We start from the raw sequence: 21,617 nt of genomic DNA, 5'->3' as shown, positions 1-21,617 counted from the left end.
CTAGCTGGAAACAGTGCAGTCTGGAATTAAATCAATGTATGTTCATTTTGAACTCATGGGTCAATTTATTACTTAAGTTCAGGAAATGGTATCATTTTAATTCCTACAAAAGGAGACAATATTTATATTTCACATAGTAAAATCCATCCATTATGAAAACGCTGCAAAGAAACCGAATCTATATTGTCGGGTATATGGACATGACAATTATACCTATTTGGTGTTATAAATAAAAGTATGACATTAAAGATTCAGTCCTTCTTTTAAGTTTACTGACTCTACAGACACTGTCAGAATAAAGCCTATGCTTGACATAGGTATAATATTTTTTTAGTCTAAAGAATAGAAGGTTATGAGAAAGAACTGAAAAATAATTAAAAATAATACCCCAAGCTTAAAACTTATTTATTGTGTAACGCTTTTTACATTTACATTTATTGTGTAACACTTTAAAGGCACAAGTGCTTGCATTCCTCAATTAACTATTAGAACATCACTTTATGATGAAAGAATAAGTTTCTGTATTTATCTGAGAAAGAGTAATGGTATACTAAATATAAAACAATGTTCACAAGAAAATAAGGTGTGAGTACTCTTACAACAACCAGGCATTTGAACACTTTATCTCTCTGTTGGACCTTCCTAATATTTTGTAAGTTTGGGATTTTGGCTCATAGCATAAATATCTTGACCAAAACAGTAAAAAAGACTGAAACCACAAGAGAAGAAAAAAGTTGTTATGGAAAGGAGAAGAAGGAATAGAAGAGTGTGATAACGACACTGGTTGAGCTGCACGATGTTTAGAAACTTGTCATATTTTTCTGTTAACGGTGAGAAAATATTTACCATTAGGACAGATTAATCAATAGGTAGACCAGATTTTCACTTATTTTCCTTAGATTGTAAGGCAAATGTTTGCAAGCATCTATCTGTATATGCAAAACCACAGATTTGCATTGTAGAAATAATTTCATGAGCATGTTTTTGGGGGATTGTGCATGGTAAATCACTTCATATCAGTGCATGTCTAATAGACCAAATTATATTTTTCAGGTATAACTGACCAGACAATGCTCAACTCCTTAAAACATCACATCTCTTTATTTTGCCATCTTCCCTGCAACAAGTGCATTTTCCTGAGGTAAATGTGTCATAAACACATGTATATATGTAGACATATATACATAAACACATGTGTGTAATGATGGGATATTTTAGGAAGCTATAAATATATAATATGTATGTCAGTCTTTTAAATCACTGCTCTCATAACAATAGGAAGAGCAAAATCAAATGCATCTGACCAAATCTGTAAACTATTCAGTTGCCTGCAAGTGCTCAATGTTTTCAATTTGCAATTTAGCATGCATAAAAAGAGTTTAGAAAGAGAAATTCAAAGTTAACAGTTGCATTTACAAATGGGAATAACTTGGGAGAATTTGTGAACATTAGTGAAAATGCAGCAATACATCAAATAAACCAGAACAGATGAGAACCATCAGCTAAAGCATTATAAAATGAGACTGAGCCTAGAAAAAACTGAGCTCAGAAAAAAATCTGGCATACAATGATCTGAATAACAGATAATACCTAATGATATAATTCCTGGGAAACAGTAATACTGGAACAGACCTTGTAAATGTAAAACAAATTGAACAGAAGTTTATAATGAGATATAGTTACAGTGAAAAAAAAAACAGTGCAATAAGAATGCTTCATTCAACAGAGGACCATTAAGTAGAAGTGAGTGCACAAGGAAAAAGGGAGAAATTCTTGTACTAATGAATCTTATTGGAACTGAAACAATGCCAAAGTAAATACAAATCTTGGTATTTAAATATAGCATCAGGATTTGTGCCATCCAGTCTTACATGCACTGTTGAAGAATATATCCTTACTGAGGCACAATAAAAAGAGGTGTACTGGTGTTTTAGAAAATATGTATGACAAATATAGGTTTCTAGATGATCTCCATGTTAGAGGATAGAAAAAGTACACATTAAACGTTCTCCTAGAACATTAAAAATTGATAATCAAAAGAAAAATACAAAGGATATTTAGGAACATATTCTTTGGCATTATATGGAGATTTTAGCCAGCTAAAATGCTCTTTAAGTTTATGTGGTCAGAAATTTTTCTCTGGCAATGAAAAAGTCCTCTCTGAATTTAAATGACATAACTGCATTGCTTCTGCAATTGAAATGCTGGGGTTTCAACCCCAAGCCCCAAATTAAGGTTGACATATGGGTGATTCCTACAGCCCTTCCCAAAGGGGGGTGAGTTTGCCTTTAGGCTTCCCTCCAGGGTGGGTCCGGCCTGGCAGACAGAGCCATTGGGTAAATGAGCCCCGGGTGTCCCACATTGAGTAACCAAGGGTCAGGTGTCCCACTGAGGGAGAAAAGCTGGGACTACCTGCAGGCAGGGGCAGTGTCTGTCTGTGAGGTGGATGCCCTGTGCAGAGTTCCCTGTTGGGGAAGGACCTCCTGCCTCCCTGGGACTGGGCTCCAGTCAGGTCTGGCTTTTGTAAATGTGGGCTGTGTGGAGATTCAGTATGTGGCTTCCTTGGTCTTATGTATTTGGCTTGTTGACTCGGTTGTCTCCTGTCCCTTCTATGGGAGACTGCATTTCACCATTTATTCCACCCATTGTTGGTCATGTGGTGTCATTGTTGGGGTCAGTGGGATTGATGTTGTTTATGTATCATCTGACTGACTTGTTTGTACCCCCAGTGCTCGCCCATGTACTGACCCTTTTGTATCAAATACAATTTGGTTATTGGTTCATCTTTATGCTGGCTGTGTCCTTCATGCTAGGCCTGATAATTGGCAAAACAGTAATATGCACAGAAGTGTCAGAACTTGCATTTTGGGGTCCATTAAAAATGTTCAAATAGTTCACTGTGAAAACGACTGTATTAATTCTGTTTCTCCCCTTCCCCTTCCTCCCAAATGCATTAAAAAATCAAGAAGTTTGAAAGCAGTATTCTTGTGGCTGTGCAAAAGCTTTTATTGGCAGCTTATTGCATTTTCTTTTTAGCAAAATGATTTTTCAAATCTTAATGAACTCTGCATTTGTGACCCACACCGTTATTTCTGCTAAAGAAACAAACCATCTGGATAACACTTCTACAGGTTGATTTGTATTTATTTAAATTAACAGTAGCGTATGTCATTTTCAACCATCACCAATTCTTTCCATTCAGGTGAAATCTCTGAAGTCTTTAAACTTTATGGCTTGAAGTATTAAAGCTATAGTGAAAACATTGAAACAATTACACTGAGGTAAAGGTGGTCATAAAACCAAGGCTGTGTGCCCCTCAAAAGCATGTGAAAAGCACTCATGGAAACAGAATGCGAAGAGGGGAACCAAGATCTGCTACCATATGCAATTGAGAAGGATGTATTTTGGGAATACTTTGACTACTTTTCATATAGGATGAGGGTACTGACATAGAATTACGAACTGGTAAAATAATTCAGAAAGAACTTCTGTCCTTTTTTTAATCTTCAGTAGTGCCACATTTTGAAAGATTTCTGTCTCTTAAGCACAAGGATTTAGTATCTCCTATCATGTGTCAGATCATTAATGTAGGCCTAGCACAGTAACTAGGTGACCATATAGACATGACCTCAATTATTGATGTTCTACTTTAAGATAATCCACTTTTTTTCAGATCTTCTCATCTTGGTTCCTGCTTTTTATCTTTCTGCTTTCCTTTCCCTGTCTATTCAGAGGAAATCATAACAAACATTCTTGCATTCAATTACTGGAAGAAATCTTCTGCTGCACATAGTGCCATGTTTTAAGCAGTTATAATGCCAAAGCTCACAGATATTTTTCCACTACACTATTCTCTGTTCTCAGGAATTTCACTTTCATCTCCGCATCTAAGAGAAACACTTGTCTCTCATGTCTCCTATACATTTATACACACATGTAAAGGCTTTTTAATTAAACCATGCTAATAAAGATAAAATAAACTAGAAGCGGACATAAGCTATAAGGCTTTACTGAAAGGTGTGAGCACATATTTATGAAATGTTCATGTAATAAACTCCCATTCAGCCCTGCCAAAACCATGTACAAAATCTGCAGTTATAATTGGTCATGAAAACAGGAATTGATACTGAATAAGAATTGTTGCACTTTGTTACTTTTCCTCACCATCCATAGTGAGATTTTTACACATACTTTATACATTCATTGTATGAGCAGAATGCTTATCATCAGCTCATGCTGACACTTCTGAAAGGAAAAAAAAAAGAGAGTCTGCTAGCTCTACTGCCTTCCAGAAGGTGTTGGGCTTCTCTGGGTAGTTTGATGGCTAAAAATGACGAGGTTATAACAGGGTTGCCCTAAATTCCCTTGCTGCCATATTAACTACTCTTCTTCCATGACACATGGAGGAGTGAAAGAGGAGTGGAGCCAGCCCCATGTGCAAATTGCCCTAATTTTTCTGTAGGTATAACTTTCTTCTTTATTTTCTGCCTAATAATGGAGATTGCTCTGAAGTTCTACATGTGCAATCAGAGAGATGACCAGTCAGGAAGACTTTCACTTCCTATGTGTGGAGAATATACTCAAACAAGCAAACAAAATCATGGCAAATGGCCAAAGAAAGTGAGGATATGGATCCTAAAATAGTAATTTTTTTTTTTTCCCAAATTTTATATGGAAAAAATCCTAACACACTGATTAAATGTCTTGTTATTTATTGTAAACTTTGCTCCTTCTGTCCTCAGTGAAGAATCAGAAGTAAGGAGTATTTTTACTGCAAATTTTTTGTTCCTTTTCCTTAATTTCCTTAAAAGGGAGTAAGGAAGTATGACACCTACCAACTTTGCAACATGATAGGGTTAAAATCAACTCTGGTATACATGAGGAGCAGCCAAATGAACACAGTGGGATTTATTCCACAAACACGAAGTCTGAGTTTGGGTCCAAGAGACTAGTTTGTTTAGACGGGCTACAGAAAATTCAAATTACTCTAGTACAGCCAGAATTTCACTCATTCAATCTTTATGTTTATCTACTCCAAACCTCTGAACATTGAAAAGTTCACCTATCACTCATCAAATCATATTTCCAAAATAGACAGGATTCATATGTTGATCTGCTTTCACAGTTCAAATTATTTCCTAGGCTGTCTGATGCATTCCGTAGCTAGATTTCACAAAGGCCATTGTAGAAAACAAGACCTATATTGCAGAAGCAACGTTTCTTTTAAAAAATAGTATTTAGGTACTGAGATTCTTGAATTTCAGAGGCAAGGCTTCTTTTAACAGATTGGCCTCTATCCTCAGTTCTGCCTTTTGCTAGTGACTTGACAGCTTAACAGCTGTTGCCGAAAATTTCCATAAATCTGTGTTTTGAAAAAGGAAGATGAAAATACTTTCCTATTCAATTCCAACAAAAACAAGGCCATTCAAAAACATTTTTCCTCTACAGGAGGTGAAGTTAATCACAGAAAAAGAATGATTATATGCTCTGAACCATCTGCTTCATATCTTTTGGTGGCTTTCTCAGTAGTCTCCGCCAAAGAAGTAGAGGTGATCTTATTGTGATTATTTCTAGAAAGGGGGTAGATTAGAAAGACCAATCAAAGCTGTAAATTCCAGGTGCTGGAAAGTTTCTTTCATTGAGCTTGGAGTGGGGTATTTCTACTTCTCACTAACATTCCAGTGTACATTCATTCCTTTCTATGTCTTTTTGTAGAGGCATCATCTGTAGCCAGATCAGATGGCACTACGTGTAAGGCGGCTATCCTGAATTTCTACTCTCGGTGCTTGGATCTCCCCTATGGTATAGGTTAAAACTATGAATTTCATACTAGGTACAGACACCTAGAAACTAGGCATTGCACTGGGCATTGGAGGTGAATTTTTAGATTTTTTTATTTTTTCCTCTGTAGCCCTATTTTGTATTTAATAAATAAATAATTTAAAAAAAAAATTATTAGCAAAAGTACTTTGTTAACGAAATCTATACTGATGTCTTCGGATTACCAAATATATATGATGAATTTGTATAAATAAATGAAACCACCATATGCACAAAACTAATGTTTCTTTCTGTGTTACCTAATGTATTCACTACTTCATGCTTCAAACAACTCTTCTCATAGTTACTGCCAATATCCTCAATGGTTTAAAAATAAAGATCTTTGTAAACATGGAAACCAGAAGAAATGCTAAGCCCTAAGGTAACCGTAGTTTAAAATGAAAACACTGTATCATAATCTCATGTCTATGACTGCCATTTTTTGTGGTTTTGATTACTTGACTTGACTTAATTGAGCCTGTCCTTGCACTGAGAATTTAATAATCTAAACCATATAAAATATAAAATAAAACAATCTTGATGGCCAGACTGTTTTTTTACTAACTACATCCTACTGTGCATTTCCATAGGCAATTCACTTAAGACTTTAGGGCTTGGACATAAATCCATGATCTGTTTTTCCTTTATAAAAACATCATTCTAGTGATGGGGAAGATTTCCTATCCCACATGAATTCACATTATAAGCCTTCCTCCAGGGAAGATGGGATACTGACTGATCTGCAACCTGCAATGAATGAACTGCAAAAGATGAGGAAGGCATGCCAATCCTTTAAGACTACCCAGACTCGGAAAGAACGGATAGAGACTTACTCAAAGAGACCAGTATGAGACTTTGGACATTTAAAGTCTTTCTTTAGGGAAAAGTCATCACAGACTTAGCAAATGTAAGCAAGTAAGTAAGTATGAGTAAGAAACACAAAATCTGATATATTCTAGTTGCTTATCCATGAAAATCACTGAATCATCTTCACTACTTTATTCGAGTATATGCCTTAAAAATTATGACTCCTTGTGAGCACAACAAAACTTTTACACTATTTCTGATATTTGAAAAAATATTAAAATAAAAATAAGTTAATTTCTGTAGCATTATTTTGCTACATATTTTCTCCAACTTAAGCAAGGGTGAGGAAGTACACTTGGAGCTGCTGCTTCACATACACCATTGCACTAACTTATTGTATGACTTCAGAAACAAACACCAGAGTATTATCCAGATGTCTTCAGGCTGTAGTAGAGGGGCAGAACGTGTAGAGTCCTGCTTCCCTTGTTGTTCAGGAAAAGGCCTTCAACAGGACTCAGGGGCAAAACTCTGAAGGTAGGTGTGGTTCCTGGTCTCTACCTAGGCTTCTGAACTAATGAACTTTCAGAAGAGAATATACTTTAAATAAAAATTAAAAAAACAAAACAAAACAAAAAAACAACAAACAAAAAAGAGTAGATATGGGCTGAAGTGGCTATAAAGCAGCATCAGATCAAACTAAGGATGATGAGCTTCATTATGATCTCATGTAGTTCTAAATTGAAATAGGAGTTAGTGAAGAGAACTAAGAGCTTCCAAAGCATTATCAGTCTAAACGTGTTATTTATGTTTTACATATGTATATGTATGTTAAACATTCTAACTTAAAATAAAATTTGTCACACCATAAGAAGCCTTTTTTATTGAAAGATACAAAAGAAATGTTAGGGTGATCAGCCTGGATGCAGACACCATCACTGCTTTCTGGATAAGATGATTGGGACACACCTGCGGTAGGTTGATAATAAAATTTCAAGAGAATCAAGACTCTTCTCTGATAAAATCTTCCTATTAAGAGTTTGACCTAACCTTTTTTACCCATGTAAGTAATTAATATTTCAAGATGAACACTCATCCAGTAGAAAATGCCACAAATTGACTGGGTCACTAGCACCTTGTACCAAAAGCAATCATACACGGGCATGGAGCTAGAACTTAAAAGATTATATGTCCTGAGCATTGTAACCTTTTGGTACAATGGTGAGGCTCTCAGCAAGCTATAGCCCAGCACATCCCCTCAAGTGTCTGTGTCTTGTCCTTCATTGCTGACTTCCACCAGCTGAAACATTAAGTACTTGGCCAAAATATTGCTGCAGTTATGTAAAACTTTTTCAGAAACATCACTTCAGACAGATGTTTAATCTCCAAGCCCTGAAGGGATAGCTCTGCCAGTTGCCAGGCTTGTCAATTAATTTTACATTGACAATCATGCTAATGTAGTTTGACACAGAAGAGAGCTTTTGCAGCCAGCCTGCTACATTAGATAAACAAGGTAGATGAGTGCATTCACTGCAAAGTTCATCTGAACAAACAGCACAGTGTATGTTTCATAAGTAGCACTGCTCAATTTTGTCTCAACTACCACCCCAGATGATCATTAGGACTAGCGAAAATCACTTTTTTGCTCACCTGTGAACTGTTTTTTCCCCTTTCTTTTGTTGTCATAAGTTACCACAAATGTATGCAGGAAATATGAGAGTCTAATATAGCTGAATACCTGGCTTACAATATGAACTGCCAAGCAAAATATGTACTACTGAGATGTCGCTGAGATAAGTGCTTTCAACTTGAGGCATCTCATTCAGATCATGTCAGCAAGCTGGAAGGACCTCAGAGAAGAGCGACAAAGAATATTAAGAAGTTGGAAGGAATGATTTACAAGAATACACTAAATAAGCTGAATATGTGCAACTTGGCTCAGTAATGAGGAAGAAGCAATGAGGATATGATAATTGTCTAGAATTACCCAACAAGTAAAAACAAGCACAGCAGTAGTTGCAATATGAGAGAATGAAAGTAGTTATTAGATTAAAATAATAGAAAGTGTCAGCTACACCAGATTCCGAAAAATATTTGACACTAAAGAGAAATTGGGGACTAGCTGATCTGAGATAAATAAAGTGGCATCAGCTAGAATATATAGAGTCAGAATGAATACAGATGCAATCTGGAGTCAAACAGGTATTGGCTAATGAGTAGCTTTAAAGATATATGTCCTTGTCTCTAACCTCAAATTCCGTGACTATCATTATTGAGAATTATTATTCTGGGGTTTGAAAGTGATTGAGAACTGCAGGGTCAGGAGAACTGTTGCATTTTGCTGTTTCTGTTTTCCCCTCCCTCTTCCTTTTGACACTGAATTCATTTTAAGCAAAATTCTCACTAAAAAAATTATTTGAGGGGGCACAAAGGTTTAATTTGCCTTAAAATGTTAAATAACTATGAGGGTAAAGAAATAAGAAATATTTTCCTTTCATGAACCTGCAGAAAAAAATTCTGAAATTCTAAAACCGAATATTGTGATTAATATAAATGAGCATATTGTAAGACCTACGCATATGAATTCAAACATTAGTCCTTGTCACTTCCCATCAACAGTATACTTTTATGAGCTTGACTGTGACCTTGATTGTGTCCTGGTTTTTCATGGTCATGTACTGCAGCTGAGGGTGTAAACACCTCTACCTTTATAGCTACATACTGGTTATTAAAAAAAAGATAAACAATTTGACAGGATAGGATAAAGTCTAGGAAAGTATTGCAGGTTTTGTATGCAAGTGAAACCTCTTTTTTCTCCCTCGGCAGACTGTTATAATCTTTAACCATGGAGAAAATAATTTCATGAGTGTCTTGAAACATCTGCCTCTCATGCTGTAAAACAGAAAAAAAAGACTTGATCATTGGTTTTTAACATTTTCTGGCAGTAGGAAAGTCCAGATCATAGTGGCTCTTTAGCCAGAGAGTGGGTGACAACTGATGATACAGATATTGATGCACATCGGCAGTGTTGGCAACAAGGAACAGGCAGTTGCTTACAAAACAAAGATACTGTAAACTAAACTACAGATGTTTCTAATTAAAATACTTTCCTGTTTATATCTGCAAATATATTATTTTCCCTTCATTTTATCTGAGAGAACAAACTCTTAATACAAAACCTGTTCGTTCGTTCAGTTCTTATGCATCATCTAACCCAGTGGATAAGTTCTTTGGTAGCCTGTGATCAACAATGTTCGCAGATAAACAACTACAGAAAACTCTTACTGCCTCCATTGATCTTAGCTGGAAAAATGGCAGCCCCAGTTTTAACTTTTTAATTCCCCATGGTCATGAACAATGTCAATGTCCCCATCTACAACACATTCATTAACTGCGAGTTGGGGCCATTTATCTAACACAATGCAGCTCCAGTCTTTGTCTCAGTCATGCATATAGTAATAATAATAATTGCTAATTTAAAAAAAAATGTTCCTTTTTGTTATTCTATTGTAGAAGAGTAATTATCTTAGTAAAACTGTTATGGTGATTTGGCTGATTGAAAAGCTGGACAATATATCAGAACATGCTAGGCAGCTATCAGGCAAATTAGAGACACAGCTGAAATTATCCACAAGCTTTCTTGTAAGTCATAATTCATTAATTAGGAAGTATTCAAAATTGAATTGAAATAAATAAGTAAACAATTGTGTGTAAACAATTGTGTGTAAATATTATGGATTTGTATTATGTTTGTCTTAGGCAGCACTGCAGATGAGGGTACTGGAAGGAAAAGAAGACAAATTCATAAACAAAAATTAAAATTGTCTTGGGAAAAGAAGCCATGAAATCTTGTGAAGAAGTAACAATGATGTCTGGAGAAAATATAAGTCTTATCCATTATTTTAGTAAAGAAGTCAGAGTGACAGCTGTGTCTGTATTGCAGATCTTAAAAGACGTAGGTATTCCTGCTATACAAGGGCAGCAGGAGGAGAGGTTTACTGATCAGCAGTGATAAGCGGGCATGGAAAAGAGATACAGTGCTATACTTTTGGGACAGAGTGTTTAGAAGTGGTAGGAGGATCAAAATAAAAATTATCTGGAAAATCCAGATGGTTGAAGGTGATGCTGGAGGTGAAGAATTTAAAATGAGTCAGGTATTTCAATCCGTGTGTCTGGAAGAGAAATCAGAATAGTTAGTCACTGTGGGATATAATTAATTTGTTTATTGATCAATAAAGTTTGAATATTATCCTTCCCAATTATATACTATTCTTTCTGCTCCCTGAATTGCTTGCTTATATTATTAAACAGTCAGGGAGAAGTGCTTTGATTTGCATATTCAAAGAGAAAATTAAACTATAAAGGCAGAATCTGCTTTTTTGTTGATTAGTTGAGCAACTTTCAAGCATTTGTGGTGGAATGTATTATTCAAGAGTATTCTTCCTGGTAGAATGTGCTTGCCAGTATAGTTTTGTAATCTGAACACATAAAAAGCTATATCCAGATAATTATAGTAAATAGGTTTGGAATACAAATGCACCATTGGGCGTTATTTTCTCACCAAAACTCCCCCAACTGTCCATTTTTGAGTCTATTTTAATATTCAGTCTTCTCTTGTGTCTCAGAAAAAACGCAAAATATTCATAGTTCAAAGCCTCAGATAACCCATAGTATTTCTATGTGCTAAGCTGTAGTGAGCTCTGAGCAGCTCTCAAGAATTCTCTGTCCTTTGTAAATAAAGGCAGAATTTGTTGTAAACTTGTGGATTTCTGCCATCTTTTTTAGAGAAGCTAGGAATGAATTGATGAGAAGGAAGTAATAGTAGTGAAATGTTTCTTAAAGAAGCTCAGTTCTTCTTTTGTGCTTCTGTTTTCAGGAGCAATCTTTCTACCACAACTTAGAAACCAAACATTAGAATTCAAAACTTTCCCTTCTGGGGTCACTTCCCTAATCGTCTTTATTCTTCTTCTCATACTGGCAATGAATTTGCAAACCTCTGCCAGACGGATCTCTAAAACCCTCATCATTCTTAAAAAGAAATCCAGTGTTGGCAAGTTCTGACACTGGACAAACATGTCAACAAACACTGAGAGAGTGCTGACTCTAAGCAGTGGAGCATACTGGGGCTGTGTTTACTTGAGCTTGCCGCTACCAGACTTCATTAAGAGTGATAACTTTTTAAAACACCATCTCTGTAGTACTATGTGATACAAATCAAATCCAGCAGCCATACATAGCCCTTTGTACCTGCTCAAGACTTGTACCAACTTCTGTGGTTAAAGATTTCACCACATTTTCTGGCTGAAGGAAAAGAACTGCAAGAAACTGAGCCTAAACTGAACAAAATGAATAGAGAAATGCATTACAAAATGTATCACATGTGTATCCCGATGTATCACAAAAATCTGAAGTTCATATACAGAAGGCACAGAGAACTAGTATATAATTGTAAAGTATGGATCTTACCACTAAAAAACAGAAATTAAATCGTTCTTACTGTTAACCAGGAGCTTATTTTCTGAACTTGAGCCTGCCTTTATAAAACAGAGAAACCCACCTTTGACCTGTAAAGCTGCCTTCCATGTTCTTCAGCAGGAGCATTGCTTCATGTGTTTGTCCTGTCTTCTCACTGAAAGAAGTTCTTACATATTAAGATACATATGAAGGTCCACATTATTTCCATTCAACTTTAGGCACATAAATGCACAGTGTCATGATATTGAAATGTCTAATGTGTGCATATATTTTGAGTAGCAAGTTGTTAACTCCTCCACTCAATGTGCAGAATGAGACACTTTCAGAATAAATTATACTGTAAGAGGATGGAGATGACTCATTTTCTCTCTGGAGAAGGGGAACTAGACTTCCAGGTAAGATTAGTACCAAGAAATTAATATATTTCTACAAAGAACAGACTAGACTGGACCAGACCAGACGAGACTGCAATAGAATAGAATAGAATAGAATAGAATAGAATAGAATAGAATAGAATAGAATAGAATAGAATAGAATAGAATATTTCAGTTGGAAAGGACCTACAAGGATCATCTAGTCCAACTGCCTGACCAACTCAGCGCTGACCAAAAGTTAAAGCATCTTGTTAAGGGCATTGTCCAAATGCCTCTTCAACACTGACAGGCTTGGGGCATTGATCACTTTTCTAGGAAGCCTGTTCTAGTGTTTGATCATCCTCTTGGTAAAGAAATGCTTCCTAAAGTCCAGTCTAAACCTCCTCTGGCACAGCTTTGAACCAGATCACTGGAACCCAGGGAGAAGAGCTCAGCACCTCCCTCTCCAGTTCCCCACCTCAGGAACCTGTAGAGAGCAATGAGGTCACCCCTCAGCCTCCTTTTCTCCAAACTAGACAAGCCCAAAGTCCTTAGCCACTCCTCACAGGACATTCCTTCCAGCCCTTTCACCAGGTTTGTTGCCCTCCTCTGGACACCTTCCAAGGACCTTCACAACCTTCTCAAATTGTGGGGTCCAGAACTGCACACAGTAGTCAAGATGAGGCAGTACCAACACTGAATGCAGTGGAACAATCCCCTCTTTTGACTGGCTGGTTATGCAGTGTTTCATGCACCTCAGGATGCAGTTTGCCCTCAGCTGTTAGGGCACACTGCTGACTCACACTGAACCTGCTGCCAACTATCACTCCCAGATATCTTTCTGCAGGGTTGCTCTCTGGCCACTCTTCTCCCAGTTTATACTTGTGCCCAGTGTAATAGAATAGATAATATATTATATGTTATATATTATAAATGGTACATTATACATTATATATAATACACAGTGTACAATAGGGTAGAATATAATAATATAATAATAAAATAAAATTAGAAAGAGTATTTAAAAGGAAGGCCTTTTTCCTTTTGTGCTTACCTATGTGGGGTTTTTTTTGTGTCAGGGCAGATGAGGGGGAAGTTTCTTATAACATTGTTATATATCACCTTATTTGAATATCCAAGCAAGAACAGAATACTGCAGCAAGGGTTCCGGTCCCAGGAAGCACCACATTAATTTAGATGTATACCTACACCGTGTGTGCTTTTCAGATACCTTCTACCTGTTACTAAATTATCTCCAAGAAAACAATATGCAAGCTTCCATTTACTGGGCTTTGTGGATAGAATCCTTTAAAACTGTAGAGGCCTTTTTCTGAGTGGTTTTGTTATTAGCAGTTCAAAACCATATTTTCAAGTGAGAGATTTAAAATAACTGGAAAAGCTGGAAAAACACTTTTAAAATGTGAACTACAGAATTTATTACAAACCCAGAGAAAACAAGTACATTTACAGTGAGGAAATGACATAGGCTGCTGTTTTCACACGTATGTGCCTCCAGATAACAGCCTTAATTCCTATCCAGGCATCAAACCAGAACAAGCATGTTTTCAATAGTACCAAATATCTGCAAAGCAATTATATCTGAAATTACACTGATGTAAAAATTTCTCCAGAAGCATATATTACATAAAAATAAAAATAACAACCAATGGCATCTGGATTGGTATGTACTGATTCCCTTTGAAAATGTAAGGCCACATTTAAATCCGTAACTCTAGAATTCCGGTATGGTTCAGTCAAATAATAACACATGCCTTTAACTTGAAGCATATATTTGACTAAATATTCAGAAAAGCATAAACTTATATGCTTCTTATTTTTAAAGGGATATAAGTATATTTTATATGTGGTGTTACTGACTGATGATCAAAGTGCTGAAGTTAAGATACTTGTGATGGAAACCTAGTACCAGTTCATGGTTAGATAAAGGAATTTCCTATAGAAATATTCTTTCCTAAAGCATAGAGATTGTTTGCTTTCAGTAGGAAAATAATTTCAAAACCAACACCTTATGTAATTTTGTAAACAGTTTCACTCTGCACAGATTTTTCAATAGGACCAATGTTTACTTGTTGATGATGTTCACTCATATGGAACATATTTTAACAATTTTGGTGATTTTTGAAAAACTGTTACTGCAAAGATATATCCACTATTTGCCAAAGTTGTCCTTACCCTGTTAAGATTTCTTTTTTTTAGTAAGTAAACAGGATTTAGTTTTGTAAGAAAGATTATCATTCATTTATGGGATTTCTTCAGTTCTATGTTAGCTGTTGCTTTCATTGTTTGCTTGTTTTTTCTTTCTATACGAAATTGGCAGTAGCCAAAAATGTACTGATTTCTAAAAATGCACTGAAAAGAAACAGCAGAGGAAGGAAAGAAAATCTCCATATATTTAGGGACAGAGTAACACTACCAGCAACAGTGAAAACTTTATAGGACTAAACTTTATTAACTCTCTCCATTTCAAGCTAATAATTAGCACAGCACAAAATGATCACTTACCATTTAGCAGAGAAGGTAGCATTTCTCCAGAAGGGACTTTGTTATTGGAGACTGTTTTTATAAATGCATAGTTTCCTTAATTCCAGTATAATGATCTTTCCTGACTTCGTTATTGTTGTTTTAAGTGGCTAAAATAAACACTCTTGTTCATGTACTTTCAAATGAAAACACAAGGGTTCATAGCTTTATACTACTGAAGCTTTCCCTTATTGCCCTTCCCCTCCCCCCCCTTTCTTTTTTTCAGACTACAGTCTCTAGGTACTTTGACAGCTTATGCTTTCTTCTTAGAGTGAGGTGTTGGAGCAAAAAAGATCCTTTGGCAGCTACCAAAACATTTCACATTGACTGTAACCTTTCAAAAGGAAATGCTCCAAGGAGCTTTGGTTGTGTAAACAGTGCATTCTGTCCTGAAAATGGGGACATTGTAGAAGAAGAAATTATAGGAAGGAATATATATTTTTTCTAATTTTATTTTGATACTTAAAGGTACCACTTTAAGACTACTCTACTGTACACTTGTATTGCTAAGACAAATTATTAGTTTTTCTGAGTAATGTTATTATGAGCAGATGTGTTAGAGTTGTTATTGAGATGTTGTTATTGAGATGTGTTATTGTTTTGAAGTCAATCATTTCTGATGTTGACCTAAGTCAGGGAAGAGCAGCTATTCTGTGGGAACTGCAGGGAAATGGAAGTCCAGAACACTGCCAACACACCGTTGTCATTAGGTGAGGACAAGGGAATCTGAACAGAAGGGAATGAGACACACATCAAACAGGTTTTACTTATATTCAATGTTTGCAAAAATTTGGCTTACTTCTGTGAGTAACACCTGTATCATACCTAAGAGATGGTCATGTTGGGAAAATCCTGCACAACAAAGCTTTGTCATAAGTTTTGGTTGCTCCAAGGTAATGTTGCATCTTAAATCTTTGGATACAGATTTTGGATCAAATTTGTCTGCAGAAATATTTTGTTAAATTAGAGATTGGTTTAATTTAGGGAAGCATTCCTAATTTTCTGTGAAAAACAATCTGCTTTGTCTCTAAAGATCTGAAGTCACCACAAGGTGGGAGGATGGAACAGATATCTACGAAAGCCAGCATTGTTTGGTTTTTCCAGATCATCTTCTACTAAGGAGAGACTTCCCTACCCATCAGCCTATTCTAAGATTGGTACTAGAGCCTGGGAAAGTCAAGATTCTTTCAGGCTAATTAACTTCAAGTGTATTGTGCACATTAGCAGTTAAGTATCCCATCAACAACCCTCTAGGAAGATATGGACTTAGACTCTTACTCATATATCCTGAGGAGTGATAGTTTGTCTGTAGTAGATTATTGCTGACAGTTACTGCATTTTCCCTTTTTTCTTTCCTTCACCTTTTTACATTCCACAATGAAGTGGGTTTTTTTGTGGAAATCTTATTTAATCTGGTGCTTGTGAGTGGATAATTACAGTTATACAAGAAACTAGGTCATCTATTTTAAATTCTGAAGCTTCAGCTCTAAGAAGATAGTGGTTTTTTAGCATTTTGTAAAGATCTCCTTGATATCAAAAGCAGATAATAGTAAAGAAGGGGCCTATATCTATGCATATCTAAAACCACTGTTATAATATAAGACTTTTGTTCCCTAAATTTTGCACAGTGGTATTTTAGAATTACTTGGGAGCTAGATAAGGGACGTGACACATGGACTTATGAATACGCTTTGACTTAAAAAGAAAACTTTCCATTGTCTGAAAAAATTTTGATTGAAAGCTAACCCATGCAAACTGAATTGTGAATTAAAAAAGTTTTCAGATTTTGTTTTCTTGTGAAAATATCTCTGAAAACTCGATATATATTTTTTGTGGTTTTCACACTCCTTTGTAAAACACCACTGACAACAGCTACTCCCTTTGTATTAATGTCATAAAAATATAGCTTTCGCTTGATGTATGTGCTTTGTCAGAAAGTTTTTGACCAGACCTATTTTCAGTGTAGCTTATTTGGCAACAAATTGTGGTCATACTGTGTCATGTAGGCATGACAGATGACAACGGGAACATATAAAACACATTGTTCCTAAAGTTTAAAATTGAAATATCTTCAGTCATTCAAACAGTTAGCCATTACGATACTGCATAGTTGTTTCTCAATACTAGCTTTATCAAAGATTTCTTATGATGTCTGACATGTAGTTTATGATCACTGCATATTAGGTGGAACAAAATTCCTGAAGAATCAATGAGTTCTAGTATCCTTAAAAATTCTTAAAGGTACTATTTCCAGTGAAACAACAACAAACAGAACAAATAGTAGTAGAGAATGCCAACACAAAGAATCAATACACTATCGATATGTAATTAAACTCTACTCTTAATGTGTGTAATATACTCAGATTTTCAAAAAGCTTCCTTGAAGTTTTTCCTGAGACATCCTTAATAAAGAACAGATAATAGGAACAATATTTGTGAATTACTTATTAGTTGAAAGGAAATAAAGTGTAGCATTAAATAATAATGTTTTACAATAGAAGATTAACAACAGGATCTCAGAAAGTTCAGTGCTTAGAGAGTTCAGAAGTGACCCATACAAAAGGGTTAACAGATAACTGAAAAAACCATGATATAGGTCTATAAAGTCACAAGTGCAGTGGAGTTTAAAAGTTTATTCTTTATTTCACAATAATAAAAAATTAGTGTAGTCCCAGAAAAATTGTGATAGAGCAGCTTAAAATCAAACTAAAAGGAAATAGTTTCCTCCCACAACTCCCTCAAAACAAAAATATAATACTTAATAATCACTGGATTTTATGACAACTAGAAAGCTTTTAGGGACTGGATGGACCATTTTGATGCTCTGTTTTTCTTACCCAATAACACCTTCCAGAATCCTTCTGGTATTTCAGTTGTAGGAAAATATTAATCTGCCATACCTTTCAAAATCTCTTTAGTTATATTAGTGGATAACATCAAACTCTTTACAAATTTGAGTTAATCTAGTTGTATATGTATAATAAAATCCCTTGCTTTCTTCTGCCATAGTCAATGACCGTGTCTATTCTAGTCAATTATTACACATTCCATTATCACCAAACAGTGAATCCATCCAGATTCTCTTCCCTCAGCTGTAGAGCAAAATAGAAGTCTTCTGACTTGAAATGTAGTAACGGTCTGCTCTATTTGAGTGTCTCTCTTTTGATAATTCACTTTCGGTTTTAACTGATAAAAGATTAGGGGGCCCAAAGTGAGTAAATCTGCTTGAGGAAACCAAGATCTTCATATCTGATTTCAAATAGAAGTGGGAATAATTTTTCAAGTGATACAATAATAAATTTTGTATTTCCTAATTCATTCCCCCCCCCCTATTTAGTTCATATAACTCTTATACTAAGAATAACCTTTTCCTTTAATATCAGAATTTTGTATACTCCTGTCTTTGGCTTTTCATCTGTGGCTACCATCTCAATTTTTGTCATTACATTGGCTTGCACAACTATCTTATTCTTAAAATTAGCATTCCTTTTGATCATGGCTACTAATTCCTTCATCTTCCACTGCAAAATCATTTGCTGTTCTTACAAGGTTTCCTGTGAATTAGCAGGGCTGTTATGATCCTCTTTGCCAAGTTCTACACTGTAGCTCCTTGAAACTGAACTATTCCACTGCAGTTCATGTATCTCTGTCCCTGTACAAGACATTGTTCCAGATTATATTTGACATAGCATACATGACTGCATATATGATGGTTTGTGGACTCTGATTTCAAGCTCTATATGCCTTTCTTATTTGGAAGTGAAGCTTTCTGTAGCTCATCTAGAATAACCTTCATTATTTTTTACAACTGATATTGCTAAGGCAACACGTCTAAGACAAAGGTTTTGGGATGAGTTGGGAGATTATGAACTGTTAGGACAGAGAGTTTAAATCAAATTATCATGTGTTATTATAGATATTTCAATGTACACTTTCCACTAAAATTAACAAGTTATATGTATTTTTAAAAAATTGGTTCCATAATTGTATTTTGACTCTTTCGATCAACACTGACCTGGTCATAGTCTTTTTTTCCATGTCTGTGTATTAACTTTATACCTCAGAAAGGTCTAATAAAAAACCCTTTGTATGTTCTGTAGAAGTAAATTGTCTAACTTCCCAAATACAACAAAGTAGGAAATTTACACTGATTCTCCTTATTCCATATCTGATGTAGAGTTGAAGAGAGGACTTAGATGTGGTGAACTATTCACTCTTTCCCTTTCAAGATATGTAAATTCTTGAAAAGATAAAAATGTTTTTTTCCTGAAAAAAAGAATGAAATCTGAAAAGGCAGAACACAAATTTCTATGACAAATTATTCTCACCAAGGTTGTGAATAAACTCATGGAGCTTAGTTTTATTACTTAGGTAAAAAGGTTGTACAGCACTCAGTAACACTGGTTTTATGTCCTTAACTAGTATAATTAAACTTTCTAAAATAATAGACCCTGAAGTTTCTTTCATCTAGCATCCCCACAGCATGTTTGAGGACTATATCCACATCTGCTAAAAATTATTAAAAACTGCCTTAGACTAGAATGGAAACACTGTAATGAGCTGCTTCAGCCTGTCAAAATGGACGTTTCATCATTTGTGAATATAGAGAAGAGTTCAGATTTCACTCTGTACAAATGATTTCATTTAGAGTCAGCTCGAGTAAACCATGATGGTGTACATGTAATATAAATGGACCTCTATCACCTTCAAAGAACAGTTTATCTCTCTGAAAAAAAAAATAATAAAATGTTCAAAGATGGCAATCTCAGACAGTGTTCTTGTTTTCAACTGAATATTACTTCTGAATATTCTAAAGGTCATTATTAACTGTGGGCCAAACAGAAGTTGGCTGGACTGTTATTTACTCTCAGAGATGGAAAAGAGAGACTGTATAGATTTTGCTACATTGAGCATTTACAAAGGCAGATGAAATCTTGATGTTCAATAATGCCTTCAGGGTATTATCAAGAAATTCTAGATAACTATGTCACACAGAAACAAAGGTAACTGGATTACATCATAAACAAAATGTTTAATTTTCCTGCTATGTTCTTCTGTGGCACATATTCAAGTGAATAAAAAGCACGGCATGGCATTTATGCTCTTCCTCAAGGCCATTCTCATGCAGGCCTTCCAAAGAAAGTTTATCATTAATAGACGGTAAGTGAAATAACTGTAAAACTAAAACACTGTATTAAAAAAAAAAAAAAAAAAAAAAAGAAAAAGAAATCTCAAAGCAGATGCAATCTGTTTCTTCATAAACAAATTGGAATATAAAGCCTCAACACATAAACTTACTTTTTTTTTTCTTGACTAGCAGAACCTTAAAAAAATTATGAAAAATATCTTGGGATGTAAACTGTGTTCTGGTTCTTCCTACCTTTATTTAGACTGGAAGATACATGAGAGACTACTCTTCTGGTGATACAGTCTTTCAGTCTCATAGTATAAGATAGAGAAAACATAGAGCCAAAACCTCTATTTTTTTTTCATGACTGAAAAATCTTTTGGTTTTTTTTAAAGGACTTTGCTCCTTTCATTCAAAATACAATTCTCCATTGCTAGCACTCACTATACAATGTCAGAATAAAAACAGGGATATGAGAAAATCTGAACTCTCTTCTGTCTTACATTTTTCTTTCTTTGTTCCTGTTGATTTAGGTATTTCTTTATAACCTTTTTTCTTCCCAAGTATGGTGAATGTCCTTGGAACCTAAATATCTTTTTTGTTTTTATCCTTTTTCTTTAATAGGAGTTGTCTTAGATTTGAGGAACCAATTGAGCCATTTCATTGTTCAAAACTCAATGATTAAGTCAATGCAAAATATTCTGTAAAGCTTTTAAAAATCTTGTATCTTCAGAAAATTACTCATTTAGCCTCAGGATTTTAACCCTTTATTGAAAACAGTCACATGTTCCCTGCGTTCTCACAGCAACATTTTATTTTTGTTCCTTCTTGAACTTTTGTGTTCTTTACATGGAATTTACAATTGTATTAGACTGAACATACTATCTTCTTGTGCACAAAAAGAACATCAATATCTCAGACACCCTCTTCCTCTGTCAGTTTGGCCACAAAGATTTCCTCCCCTACCTGAAAAACCTGAATGAAGAAGGTGAGCACTGTTTGGAGAAATGTAAGTTGTGTTAAAATGAGCAACAGTCACTCCCATAATTAGTAATGTCTTCCCAGGCCAATAACTTCTAAATTAATGGTCTTATGGGAATGGACTGGTGCAACAACTGAGTGTAAGCAGAAATTAATTCAAGTACAGCAAAATCATAAAGTAATTTAGATTTGAAGTGACTCCTGATGACTGTCTATTCCAAACCCCCACTCAGAGCAAAACCAAAGTTATATTAGACCAGTCAGGTCTTTATCCAATTGGGTTTCTACATGGAGATTCTATGACTCCTCTTAGAAACCTTTTTGAATGACCCCTCTCATTATGAAGATTTTTTTATACCTCTTCAAAGATTTTTCTGTTGAACTAGAAAACTTATACAAAAGGTTGATGACCAGGACTATTACCACTAGACTAGAAAGCAAATGAAACACAGAGAAATTGCATAATTTGGTCAATGTCATATAGAGTCTATGTCAGAACTTACATTTCTAAATTA

This window comes from Athene noctua, chromosome 6 (assembly GCF_965140245.1).
Source record: "Athene noctua chromosome 6, bAthNoc1.hap1.1, whole genome shotgun sequence".
Lineage (NCBI taxonomy): Eukaryota > Metazoa > Chordata > Aves > Strigiformes > Strigidae > Athene > Athene noctua.
The sequence above is the reverse complement of the archived record's forward strand: the minus strand, read 5'-3'. Positions refer to the sequence as shown.